Source organism: Oratosquilla oratoria, chromosome 26 (assembly GCF_046742065.1).
Source record: "Oratosquilla oratoria isolate Oo_2021 chromosome 26, ASM4674206v1, whole genome shotgun sequence".
Taxonomy (NCBI): domain Eukaryota; kingdom Metazoa; phylum Arthropoda; class Malacostraca; order Stomatopoda; family Squillidae; genus Oratosquilla; species Oratosquilla oratoria.
Window position 1 is genome coordinate 52,929,143 of NC_134802.1, and position 15,000 is coordinate 52,944,142.

Genomic DNA, 15,000 nt, shown 5'->3' on the forward strand with positions numbered 1-15,000 from the left:
AGAAAACGACAGAATACAATATACCTCTATACCTTTGTGTTTAGCTTTTGTAGATTACGAGAAGACCTTTTACTCGGTAGAACAAATAGCAATACTGAACTCGCTACGCAAACAGGGTACAGACGAACAGATCGTAAGAGTTTTAGAAAAGATTTATGCGAAATGTACCGCTATAATTCGACTACATAAAGATACAGAAAAGATCAAGATCGAGAAAGGAGTACGGCAAGGCGATAGCTTTCCCCCCAAATTATTTACAGCTTGCTTGGAAGATATTTTCAGAAGGTTGAGTTGGGAAGAGAAAGGTTTGAAGATTAATGGCGAATATTTTAACCACCTAAGGTTTGCGGATGACATTATTCTTATTTCAGAAAGAGCAGAAGACTTGCAAGATATGCTGAGTGACCTGAACAAGGAAAGCCTCAAAGTAGGTTTAAAGATAAGAGTGAAGCATATATAGAATATATATATATATATATATATATTATATATATATATATATATATATATATATATATATATATATATATATATATATACATATATTTGCAGAAACCACCGGGAAATTGAAAAAACAGATACCGAAGGTTTTCGTCTATTTAGACATTTTCAAAGGTACAAAAAAGCAATACAGAAAGAAACAATAAATACATAAGAAGACAAGGATACTCGGAGAGGTCCCTTGTTACATTTTATCACACACAATTTTGTCAATAATAAAATTGTCCAATTTAAATAAACCCAAACTCAAGTTCATGTTATTTCCAAAATTTCTTTTTATAAAACAAGATTCAATAAAATTTCTCTCTATAATATTATTACAAGAAGTAAATATTTTAGAATTTCCCCAGTCAATATTATGACCATAATCCCTTTGGTGGACAAATAATCCACTGGACACTTGCCCCGTTCTAATACTATATTTATGTTGGCCTATTCTTTTTTTCTAAGCCTTTGCCTGTTTGGCCTATATAAATAAAATCACAATTTTTACATGGTATATTATAAATACATCCTTCTTTACTTCTTGGGGAATTTTTAAACCTTTATTTTTAAACCTTTATTTCTAAAATAATTACTTCTTGCAATAATATTATAGAGAGAAATATTATTGAATCTTGTTTTATAAAAATAAATTTTGGAAATAACATGAACTTGAGTTTGGGTTGATTTAAATTGGACAATTTTATTATTGACAAAATTGTGTGTGATAAAATGTAACATGGGACCTCTCCGAGTATCCTTGTCTTCTTATGTATTTATTGTTTCTTTCTGTATTGCTTTTTTGTACCTATGAAAATGTCTAAATAGACGAAAACGTTCGGTATCTGTTTTTTCAATTTCCCGGTGGTTTCTGCAAAAATATTTTATCACGTGTGTTTTGTGATTTCTTTGTATATATATACATATATATATATATATATATATATATATATATATATATATATATATATATATATATACATATGTATATATATATATATATATGTATATATATGAGTGTGTGTGTGTGTGTTTGTAAGAATTAAAAGGGTTTCGTTGCAAGTCCGGGTGAACACTTGTACTACAGTGACGTCATTCACCAATTCAATCCTAGTTGCCTCCGCCAGGCAATTCTATTCAGCTCAGGGGGCCGTCAGCGTAGCGACAGGGCCGAGACAGCGCGGTGGCATCCCAAGCAGCCGGCCACCTGCCGGCCGCTTTGATATACCGGCCACTTACGCCGACCGGCCACCCAGGCTTTACGGCCACTAAGGTGGCGTACCTTAGTGATTTTATTCAAGGAAACCGCGGATGATTTTTTTTTCTCCTTGTATAATTTTCGGAATGCTAAAAAAAAAAAAAAAAAAAAAAAAAAAGCTTATTTTTATTCAGCTTGTGACGAAGAAGTTTGTTGTCCTCATGAGGTAGGTTCTAGGGTCTGTCGGATTGTAGATCGTAGAGAGGTCACCATTCCAACAGTTCAGAATCTGAAAGTCTCCCTTTTTCCGCTTTGCTCCCTCCATGAAACCATGAAACTCCCCCAAGGTGGAATTCCCCCCTCTCTCTCTTCCCCCAACACCAGGGGGAAATTCCCTCGTGGGTTTCGGGACCTCCCCTTGGGAATGTTGGGTTTCTGTCCCTTTTCACTAAGCAATCGTGAGAGCGACTCCGAGGAAGCAGTGGTACCAATTGTTTCGAAGACAGGGCGGCCAACTTTTTTTTCGCCGAGAAAGCAATGGTACCAACTGCTTCAATGCGCAGAGCTACTAACCTTCTTCGAAAACAGGGCGGCCAACCTTTCCGAAAACGGGTCAACATTTTTTTTTTTCAAGACAAGGTAAAGGACGCCGAAAATTACTTTATATATTGTCACCATAATAAGAAAAAATTATATAATTATTCGCCGATTTATGGAATTTTGCCTCAGTTTTTCATTACGTGGTGTCCCTAGTGGTGGAATTGTCAGTGTCGTATCTAGAGTCTAAGTAGGCTAAAACTACATTTATAGAACAGAAAAAGGATTTTTTTTTCGATTTCCCTGAAAGTTGGAAAAAATTACTTAGGCCCTTTCTCTATGAGGCTGGCGATGCTGTACTTTCCTTACGATTCTGTTAATTTAAGAGGAGAATCCCAAGCTCTATGGGATTAACTTCTTCAGTAGTGAGAGGGTTTAATCTACAAAGCCGAATAATATCTTAATCATTATATTCGGTGAAGCCCTATATCTATAGGACGCCCAATGGTCCACGCCGTCATTATGACGGTACCCCATATATATATATATATATATATATATATATATATATATATATATATATATATATATATATATATATATATATATATATATATATATAAGGAATTTCCCTGTTCGCCATCAGGGACGTGCCAGTTTGCAGTGGGTCCTGCTACTGTGTGTATGAGCTACTCTTTGTCTCATCTTTCTTACAAAACCTGTTCGATATGGGTGACCCTGCAGAGATTTCCTCTCTATCGACATAGCCCTTGTAATCCTTAAGATTCTCAATTCTATCCACTAAGTCAAGGTGTCTTATGGTGTAAGGTAAAGGTTAATCGAGACATGACTTAATAAAGTTTGATAAGATAACCAAGAAAATCAAGAGAACACTGGATTTAACCAGTCGGTCGCCAAATTCTACCAGATTCTCTTAAACGGCCGGTAACCCCTAGTGACGTCACTCACAACCGGGTGACAATCAGTCATTCAGACCATTCGGCGGTTAAATTAGCCAACAACCCAGAGTAGCCGGTCGTTTCAGTCAGCTGTCTAAACCGCACGGTTATCAAAACCATCTAGCGTTCAGTCCAGCCGGCAGCCGGTCGTCTAATTTAACCGTCAGAAGTGATCACCTCTCTGAGCCAGACGGCAGCGCTGATTCGCCTAAGTCCTGAAGTTAACCGTAAATATCCGGCCGACTACGTCAACCGGGTGTCCATATTAATCGACCGGTCATATCAGACGTTTTTAACATGAATGTTTTTTTCTTTTTATCTTGTTATATATATATACATACATATATATATATATATATATATATATATATATATATATATATATGTATATATTTTTATATTTATTATTTTTGTCGTCGTCACACGTTTCCACTAAAATTGTCATCATTTACTTTTTCGTTTTATCTTATTTATATCTTTTGATTTTTTCTTAACTCCAGATTCTTTTTTCTCTTTTCTTCCCTTATTCTATCTTATTTTTTTCTATACAAGATTTGTTCCTACGACCTTTATGATTTTATAATGTTAGTTAAAGCTTTAGCCTGTTTGATGTAGTTGCCATATCTCATGTGCTTGTCTACACTGCCCACATATAGAAATTCAGAATTTTGAAAGGCCACATAGTATATTAAGTAAAATAGCTAATATCTAAAAAATAAAGAAGTAAATAGATAAGTAGACAAATAAGCAAAAAAAAAAAAATAATAAAAAAAAAAATAAATAAACAAATAGATAAATAGATAAAATTAATTAATAGAAATATGTTTATTCTTCTTTTATTTCTCTTCATTCTCTTCTCGTTTCTCTCCTCTAGAAAAAAAAAAACTTTTTTCATTCGTCTTTTATGTCTCTTCCCCCTTTTTGCTCTCCTTGTCTTTTTCTCTTTTCTTTCTTCTAATTTCTCTTTTTCTCTCCTCTCCTATCCCCACTAAGGCAGTGGTCGGCAAATTGCGGATCAGCTGCCGATGCGGCTCCTTCAGGCCACTTGTGCGGCTCCAGAAGCAAAATACATATATATATATACATTATAAATATATATATATATATATATATATATATATATATATATATATATATATATATATATATATATATATATATATATATATATATACACACACATATATCTGAAGCGAATCGCTATTAACAGCGAATATCATACAAATAATTTCTGACAGTCGCCCCGGGATTCGAATTGAGGCTTCGCTCGGTAAGGTGTTGGTTTGGTATACATATGTATGTATATATATATGTATTTCTGTATATATATATATATATATACATATGTATGTATGTACATATAAATACATATGTATGTATATATATATATATATGTATATATATATATATATACATATGTATGTGTATATATATATGTGTATATATATATGTATATATATATATATATATTGAGCTTCGAAAAGATCTGTAGCCATCAATTATCATGATTTGTAGAAATGTCTTTCCTAATTTGAATTAATTTCTTTTGTATTGCGTTTCCGACAGCACAAACCTTTTAGTAACTTGAAGAAAATGCCTCGTCTAGTTATAAGGGGTGTCGACCGTTGTCCATGCCCAGCCCATTCCAGCATTACCCCGTATGGAGCATTGACTGTATGTTTTATAAAGTCAATATTCAGGGTTTTTATTTGTACCCCTATGGACCAGATTCACTGAATATTACTCATCTATTTCTTGCTCTGAGTTTCCTCTATTTACTGTCTTTCGTTCTTTTCTCTCCCGTTATTCTCATTAATTATGCCCTAATTAGCTGTGCCCTGCGTTGCCATGCCCTACTTAGTTATGCCCTAATTAGCTATGCCCTACTTAGTTATGCCCTACTTAGTTATGCCCTACAAGCCATGCCCTACTTAACTATGACCTATTTAGTTATGTCCCACTTAATTATGTCCTACATGGCTATGCCCTAATTAGTTATATCCTACTTAAATATGTCCTTAGTTAGGCCCTCTTGATTATGTCCTACTTAGCTATGCCCTACTTAGCTATGCCCTACAAGCCATACCCTACTTAACTATGACCTTCTTAGTTATGCCCTACTTAATTATGTCCTACTTAGCTATGCCCTACTTAGCTATGCCCTACTTAGCTATGCCCTACTTAGTTATACCCTATTTGGTTTTGCCCTACTTAGCTATGCCCTACTTAGTTATGCCCTACTCAGTTATGTCCTACTTGGATATGCCCCACTTAATTATGTCTTATTTAACTATGCCGTACTTAGTTATGCCCTACTTAATTATGTCCTACTTAGCCATGCCCTACTTAAATATGTACTACTCAACAATGTCGTAACAATGCCCTACCTACCTGTGTCGTATCTTTGTATGCCCTACTTAGATATGCCCTAATTAACTATGCCCTACTTGACTATGCCTTACTGGACTCCACTTAAATTTAGGATATGTGGAAGTGTGGTTATGACAGCTTTGTTAAAGAAGACACAGACATTTGTGGTACTCAGGAGTGAAACCAGTTATGAACGACTCCACTGGATACCAGAAACAACACTCCCATCTCCCCCATGGAGTTCCTGTCTCCTTCAGTTCGAAGATTTAAGAATTATTTAAACATCTGACAAGAAACAATGACCTCAAACTGTCTGGAAATAGATTCAATTTGGAAGTGGGTAGAAACAACTTCGCCAACCGTGTAGTTAATGAATGGAATAAACTTCCTGCAGAGGCAGTGCAATGTAGTTCAATTCGAAGATTTAAGAATCATTTAAACATCTAAGCGAGATGCTGTAATGACTGTCATTTATTTTATATTATTTGTATATTTTTTGTTATCTTTTGTCTGTTTGTTTAGTATTGTTATTATTTGCTTGATTCACATTTATTATTAGTTATATGTCAGTCTATTACTATTTACTATATACTTGTTTGTTTATCATTTAACTATGCCTATGCGTTTATTTAGTTATTTCATCTATTATTATTTACATTGTTATATTTCTATCTATTTATTTATCTATTTATCTATTCATTTATCTATTTATCATTATTATATATATTTTTTCGCATCCGACCTAGTTATGGCCCAAAAGCTCTCCTGTTGGCATGTTCCGCTTTTGTAATTCTTTGTAATAACAAACAAACAAACAAGAGCTCTCTACATAGACAGCAGCTTGATCACCCATCCCCCACCCGTTGCCTGTCTACCAGGTCACCCATTACTTTATCGACTCGACCAATCGACCAGACAAGTCTTCCTCAAGATGCCTGCCTATCAACACACACATCAACGCAGACCCATCCATCATAACCTACCTAACCAGCTTTCCGTACACTCACACACACGCGCGCACACACACACACACACACACACACACACACACACACACACACACACACACACACACACACACACACACACACACACACACACACACACACACACACACACACACACACACACACACACACACGCACACACACACACCTCTCATGGCGCTGTGGTTAGAGCTCTGGCCTGCCACTACGGAGGTCCGGGTTCGACTCTCGCCCGGGGCTGCACGAGTCTAACACGTGATCCAAAGACCAAGTGAATACACACACATCCGCACGCACACACATGTACACATCCACGCACCCACACCCACCCACACAAAAACACCCCCCACGCACACACACACACACACACACACACACACGCATGTCGAAATAAAGAGGACTGCAGTCTTTTAGATGCTCAAATTCTTGTTCTTATGTTCTAGTTCTCTAAATAATATCCTTCCTTATGGAGGATGTGTGATTTTTTTATTATTATTATTATTTTTTATATAAATATCCGACTTTTTTTTGCGCATTGTTTCCAAAAGGACATCATCATGCCCGATACAAAATAATGAAAAGTTATATAATATATATAATTATACACATAGACATATATACTGTATATGTATATGTATATGTATATATATATATATATATATATATACATATATATATATATAGAGAGAGTGAGAGACAGTTGCTCAAATATAATTTTTCAAAATTAATTTTAAATCAATGCAACCGACAAGATACTCAGAATAAAAAGAAAAAATCGGCTTAACAGATAGGAACTGATGAACACAAGTGACGAATAAGACAGGCTACCCCCCGTGTAAGGGGGAAAAAAGCCTTTGGTATATGTATGTATCTTATACACGACTAAATCTCTGTTCACGCTAACGGTTCAGTTCAGTTTGCACACAACCGCGCAGTTTTTCCTCAACTATGCGGTGCCGCCGCGGTTTGTTCCGCGTGGTTCAAACCGCTAGTGTGAACAGGGATTCATTTTCGTCGTTTCTGAACCGACAAGTGTGGCAGAACTTATATTTGCTTTGCAACAGCTATTTATTTACAATTATGGTAAAGTCATTGCTGGAAGAGTATTTAAAGAAGGAGGATGGAGATGAAGGAGTTTAGGTCATTGGTTCCCAAACTATGGGTCGCGACCCAAAATTGGGTCGCGATGTCAATTTTGATGGGCCGCGGGGACAAAGGAAAATTATCACGTTTTCAGAGTATTTCAAATACTTGACTAGTTATTTTCTTTTTTTAACCGCACATTACTTATGTAATGTATGTTCATGGAATTTTTATTTAGTTCTGTTAAAGAAAAGCAGTACACATGATTTTTTTTCCAAATTAAAGGACTATTAAATCAATTAAATTAAATTAAATTAAATTAATTAAATTAGATTAAATTACTGTCCATTTTGTTTCTCTTCATTTTATTCTGGGTCGCGAAGGATTGAGGTGTTCCAAATTGGGTCGCTTACGAAAAAATCTGAGAACCACTGATTTAGATAAACGTCTAAGCAAGATGCTGTAATGACAGCCATTTATTTTATATTATTTGTTTATTTGTTTGTAATTATTTGTCTGTTTGTTTATTATTTGCTTGATTTTCATTTGTTATCATTTATCTGTCAATTTATTATTATTTACTATTCACCTGTTTGTTTATTATTTAACTATACCTATGCATTTATTTATTTTATTTATTATTACTTATACTATTATAGTTTTTTTTTCATATTTTCTGTATATTTTTTTGCATCCGGCCTAGTTATGGATCAAAAGGTCTCCTGTCGGCATGCTCCGCCTTTGTAATCCTTTGTAATCCCTCATGTCTTGTCTATTCAAAGAATCATCAAGCAAAGTTACGGTGGAAATCGTGTTGGGTTGGATCTTTGTAGTCAAAGCCTTTTTACCTGTAACTCCCAATGACCATCGCTGCAGTCTGTAATATATTAAATAATAATGAATTGACAGATAAATAATAACAAATGAAAATCAAGCAAGTAATAAACAAACAGACAAATAATATCAAACAAATAGACAAATGATATAAAACAAATGACAGTCATTACAGCATCTTCCTTAGATGTCGGTTTCTTATTGGTAATATTAAATAATAATGAATTGACAGATAAATAATAACAAATGAAAATCAAGCAAGTAATAAACAAACAGACAAATAATATCAAACAAATAGACAAATGATATAAAACAAATGACAGTCATTACAGCATCTTCCTTAGATGTCGGTTTCTTATTGGTAATGTTGCTAATGGCCTTACTCAGAGCCTTTACGTACCGCCCAGGTGCAAAGTTCTCCCACCCTCCCCCTCCCCTCCCCTCCCCCTCCCCCCTCCCCCTCCCCCCTTCCCCCATCACCCCTCCCCATCTCCACCCTTCCTTACTGCCTATTATAACTATTACCCTGCGAAATAGTTAAACAGGTTTTAAAAATGTTATTCAATGTCTCTACTGCGGAAAAGATATGGGGGGGGGGAATATTTCATATTCTCTTGATTCTAAAGAAAAATTCGTATATTACGTTAATATATTCAGGACTCCTTTGAACTTTTTTTTTATTATAATTATTCTGTCAGCCTTGTGGGCGGGATTAGAATTGCCCCCCCCCCCGCCCACACACACACCTAAATGTGCCTCCCGTGAGGGCCCTGGGCTTACTTGATTGCTTCTGTTGGTTCGTGTCCTGCTGAGGCTTCGTCAGTTGTGGCCAATGTAGGCATGATGGCGACATAAGCGATCTTCGTAAATGCCACGAATAAATGTTTTTGTTTTAGATATAGCATCCGCCCCTCATTCCTGTCTAAACCAGGTGAGGATTCCATTTCAGAACTTTCCCAGGAATACTGCCGGTTCGTCTCCAGTGCAGGACCCCTCTCACGCCTGTGTCCGTCCATTTCTTTTCCAACTCCCTGTCATTCAGGCACATTTTCACTCGGTTAGCCTAACCAAGTACTTTGCGAGGGGGGATTCACCGATTTAATGAAGCGGCCTTGCTGTGGACGTGCTGTGTCTTGTGACACTGCTCCTGACCCAGGGCAGTGGGCGAGATGCAGGAATGACCCGTCATCCAGGAGGTGCCAAGATAAGAGGGAGGGAAGAGGGTGGAGGGGAGTGGAGTCTGATAGTGATGGAATGGGTGGGAGTGGTTTTTATGCCTTTGTTTTTTTTGGCTACCTCCCTTATAAGGGGTAAGGGGAAGCCTTTGGTATATGTATGTACTTGGGCCGTAGCTACTTAGCGCCTCTTGGTGTAGGCCCCTCACCTTCTTGTAACAAACCCGCCCATCCGGTCGAGCCGTGCAGCATCCCAGACCCTGTCCAGTTGGTGAGCGTTCGTCCGTCCAAGAAACCAGAAACCACTTTTTTCTTCTTCTTCTTCTAAATGTCACCTAAACAGACGGCTGACTAGTCATCTTGTCCGAGTGGCTGAATCCACCCAGACAACAGCATCTGTCATCCAAGTTGTCTCTCTCGCAATCCAGATAATCTTCAGACAACAGTCAGACATGGACCTAGGTAGCTCATCCACCGTGCCAAACACCATCCAGTCATCCAATCATCATCCATCAATCCAGCCACAAGTATGACAGTTTTCAAGTATTGTCGATGATACTGATCCCATGAATTTGATATTAGACAGGCATAGGAGGTGACGGGTGTCTGTCTAAATACGGACAACGAAAATTTTGGCAGCACATGTCAGTAAGTACTGTCAACAGATACTGACGGTGATGAGTAAGCTATATATTTCTGCATAGATTGCTTCTTACATAGAATAAAATAATTTTATAATTTTTGTCGACAATAATGTATAAGATACTCAGGAAAGTATTCGTTCATACTGGGTTTGATTTAGTGTTCGTGGTAATACGGTTACTCAAAAAAGTATCTTTTACAAAGGATTACAAAGGCGGAGCATGCCGACAGGAGACCTTTTGATCCATATCTAGGTCGGATGCGAAAAAAAAAATCATATTAATAATAAAATAAAAAATAAAAAATATGATAATGTAAATAACAAATAAAATACATAAATAAATGCATAGGTATAGTTAAATAATAAACAAACAGGTAAATAGTAAATAATAATAAATTGACATATAACTAATAATAAATGAAAATCAGACAGACAGAACTGGACATCCTCTTGATCATCCAGCTGAATCAAATCGGGGTCCCAGTCTATCAATTAGCTCTTTAGACTGGAGACTACTTCTTCTGCTGAATGAAATCTCTTTTATCCAGCCAGAATAATATTCATAAAGTGCGTCAAAGCATAGAAGGAGTTAGGGGACCAGTGATTACCAACTCTCTCTCTCTCTCTCTCTCTCTCTCTCTCTCTCTCTCTCTCTCTTTCTCTCTCTCTTTCTCTCTTCTTGGCACAACTGCCCCCTACTGTCATTTTCTTCAACCAGCACATGAATTCATGTCACAATCCTAGCAATAGACAGATAAAGAAATAGAAAAATAAATGGATGAATAAATAGATGACTAGGTAGATAAATAGATGAATGAATAAATAAGAAATAGATACATATATAAATGAATAAGAATACAAACAAATGAATTAATAAATAAATAAATAAACAAATAAAGACGTAAATGAAAATATAAAAAATAGATTAATAAATAAATGAATGAAATAAATAAATGACATGGATGAATAAATAGATAAATAAGTAAATATATAAGTAAATAAATTAATGTATAGATTAGTAAATGATTAAGTCAATCAATAGATGAATGAATTGGTAAATACATGAATAGATAGATATGTAGGAAAACAAACAAACATACAAACAAGCGAGCATAAACAGACAAACATAAGCAAATAAATAAATAAAACATAAATAAAAAAATAAATAAACAAATAAATAAATAAAACATAAATAGATAAAAAATAAATAAACAAATAAATAAACGAATAAACAAATAAACGAATAAATACACAAATAAGAAACAAACAAATAAATAAGTAAATGAAAAAAAAAAAAAAAAAAAAAAACAATCCGAGCGGTTCCATTTGATGCTCATGAACCCCAGGTCGGTGGCAGCAACGGAGGGAAGCAATTCATTCATTCCTGAAAGCGTACTCATTCATTGCAAGACCCTTACTAGGCCAAACCCCCCCCCACCCCCTCCCTCCTCACACTCCCCCCTCCCCCCTCCCCCCTCCCCCCTCCCCCCTCCCCCCACCCTCAACCACCCATGAACTCTCTGGAGCACATTCACCCACACGTCATTGCTTTCTACCTCTGTTTTCCTCCTGGCAGCCTCCTCTCCCTCTCTCCCTCTCTCTCTCCCTCTCTCTCTATACCTCCCTCCTAGCCTCTTTAGCTCCTCTTCCACCTCCTCTCCATCCCAACCACCCTCGTCACCTCCCCCAGACTCCAACCATGTCTACTCTCATCGTACATAGTGGACCCACCCCCAACGCCACCCCCGCTCTACCCCATCCTACTTCACCCCATCCTAACCTCCCCCCCCCCTAATCTTGGAATTAAAATCCCCTGACGCTGACAGGAACTGAACCCGGGGAAGGAGTTACAGATCAAAACAGTTTCAGATCTTTCGGGACGTGGAGATCCTCTTTGATCACTAGAATCGTTTGGTGTGTCGAGAGGATTAATTGGCTCATTTGGCATAATCCACTGTTCACCTTGACCAGTTACCTAACTGTGCTTAAACTTAACCCACTGCCTCAACCTTCCACAGGTGAGAGCAAACCCCACCTCAACCTCACTCAATTTCCCTCATCTCAATCTCCCTTTATTAAGGCAAATTTCACTCAATCAACCTCCTTCCCACAATCAGGGCAACTGTCGCTAATTCAATCTCCCTGAGATCCATTTCTTCCTTCAGCTCCCACAGTAAGGGGAACCCTCTCCCACACAGTCGACAACCCTCCCTCCCTCCCTCGCGCCCCCTGACTCCCTCCCTCCCTCCCCCACAGAGAAGGCAACCCACCTTTCATCCCCCGTAGTGGAGACAACCACCCTCTTTGCCTCACCTCGCTTCCATCTACTTTCACCCGCCCCCCTCCCTTGCAGTGCTTGTGCCCGAAAGTCAACCCCGCCTGTCCGGGGCGCCGGAGGAACGGGTTTTCGACCCACGGCGGCCGGCGGCGGCCGGCGGCCGGCCGGCCGGGATCACCTGAGTCTTCGGGATCTCCGAGAAGCTCCCGGTCACCTCGCAACGGGAGGTCTTCGTCTCCCCTCGCGGGATGTGACAGCACGTGGGGTCAAGGTGGTTCCGAAGCTGGCGCGTGACCTTTTGTCCTCTTTATATGATATTAGGAATTTTGATCTATTCTTTTTTTTCTGGTTGTCGCAAGGTATTTTAATTCAAACTTGGAGGTATTCGCTGTTCTTTGGAGGTATAAGGATTGGGAAATTCTATATTGGGCATTAGGACATTTATGCATATATAAATACATTCTATATATATATATATATATATATATATATATATATATATATATATATTCTGTTGAAAACGACAGCAAATTCATTAGAAATTAATTTCTTTCTTAAGCTTTCTAGCTTTCGGAAAGTAGATTTCTGGGGAAATGAGAGGGGAAGAAGCAAATTTCCAATTGACATTGGTAACTTATATTAACACAGAATTCTATGTTATATACAAAATAAATGAAAATAAACAAAACACAGTATAATAAACCCAAGACGTTTCGCAGATCGTTCTGCATCTTCAGTTGGAATGAAGGGAAGTGTGACCAAGACGAGTATAAATATGTATAAAGGAAAAAACTTGGAGAGGTCACTTAATGACTCTCCTCAGTTTGGCTGGCGCTATTTGGTTGGCTCCTAAGCCTAGCCGATCGCCTAAGGCATGACATTTTATCCTCTGCGGTGATATTTTGGACCTTTATGAATTTGCTGTCGTTTTCAACAGAATATGCTTAAAAGAGAATCTCCTGCCACGCTTCACGAATATATATATATGTATATATATACATATATATACTGTATATGTGTGTGTGTGTGTGTGTGTGTGCGTGTGTCTGTTGTATAATATATATATATATATGTATATATATATACATATATATATATATGTATATATATATACATATATATATATATATGTATATATATATATATATATATTAGTTATTTCTATTTCTATATTTTTTCTTAAACTATAGGAGTCTCCTATATCCGACAAGCCGTTGTCGTTAGGCGATTTTACTCACCTGAAGGGCAAAGGTGGCGCCTCCGGCCGTCGTCGACTCCCTTCGCCGCTAAGGAGAAGCCACGTAGACGAATGAAGCCGTGGCGCTCCTAAGAGGACGAAACCCCCCTTAGCGTAGACTCCTCACCTCATCTACTATACTTCTTCCATTATCTGGTGACCCTAGGATGTGGCCGGCAAAACCAGCAGCGTTGTCACTTCTAAACCATCTCCAAAGAAAACGGCCGAGACACTGTTTTCTTTATATTTGCATGTATGACTGGTATAATTAAAGAGACTGCAAGAGGCCCGAAGACCCGTACTCAGCTTCTCTATGCAATTAATACATCCCCTTAACACCACGGAAATTCTTTGGTCGGGAGTCGTGGCAACGTCGCCTGACCTGAGATGCCACATCATTTAACAAGTCTCTTCTTTTCTTTACATGTATAACAATTACTCATATCACCTACTATTTAATGAAAAAATCAATATGCATTTAGAATATTCCATGTCATCATACTCGAGGTAGTGGATAGCTTCCGGTATATGTTGAATGTTTTGATTCAGTACGTGACAACACGGCAGACAACACCTTGTGGGTCACGAGATAATGGAAATAGAATAATGCTCGTGTCACACTATCCGGCAGCGCCGGATACGGCCAAGTGATGGAAAAATTCAATCATATTAATAAAATCACCTGACGACAGAAGCCAAAACTTGATATTTGATTATCATTTATTATTATTATTATTATTATTATTATTTATCTGTCAATTTAGTATTATTTACTAATTACCTGTTCGTTTATTATTTAACTTTACCTATTTATCTATTAATTTGATCTATTATCATTTATGATATAATTTTTGTTTATTATATTTTTTTCTTATCATTACTATATATATTTTTTCGCATCCGACCTAGTTATGGACCAAAAGGTCTCCTGTCGGCATGCTCCTCTTTTGCATTCCTTTGTAATCCCCTCTCCTGGTTAAAATACCATCATACCATAAAATACCATACCATCATACCACCCTGGTTAGGATACCATCATACCATAAAATACCATACCATCATACCACCCTGGTTAGGATACCATCATACCATAAAATACCATACCATCATACCACCCTGGTTAGGATACCATCATACCATAAAATACCATACCTTCATACCAGCCTGGTTAGGATACCATCATACCATAAAATACCATACCATCATACCAGCCTGGT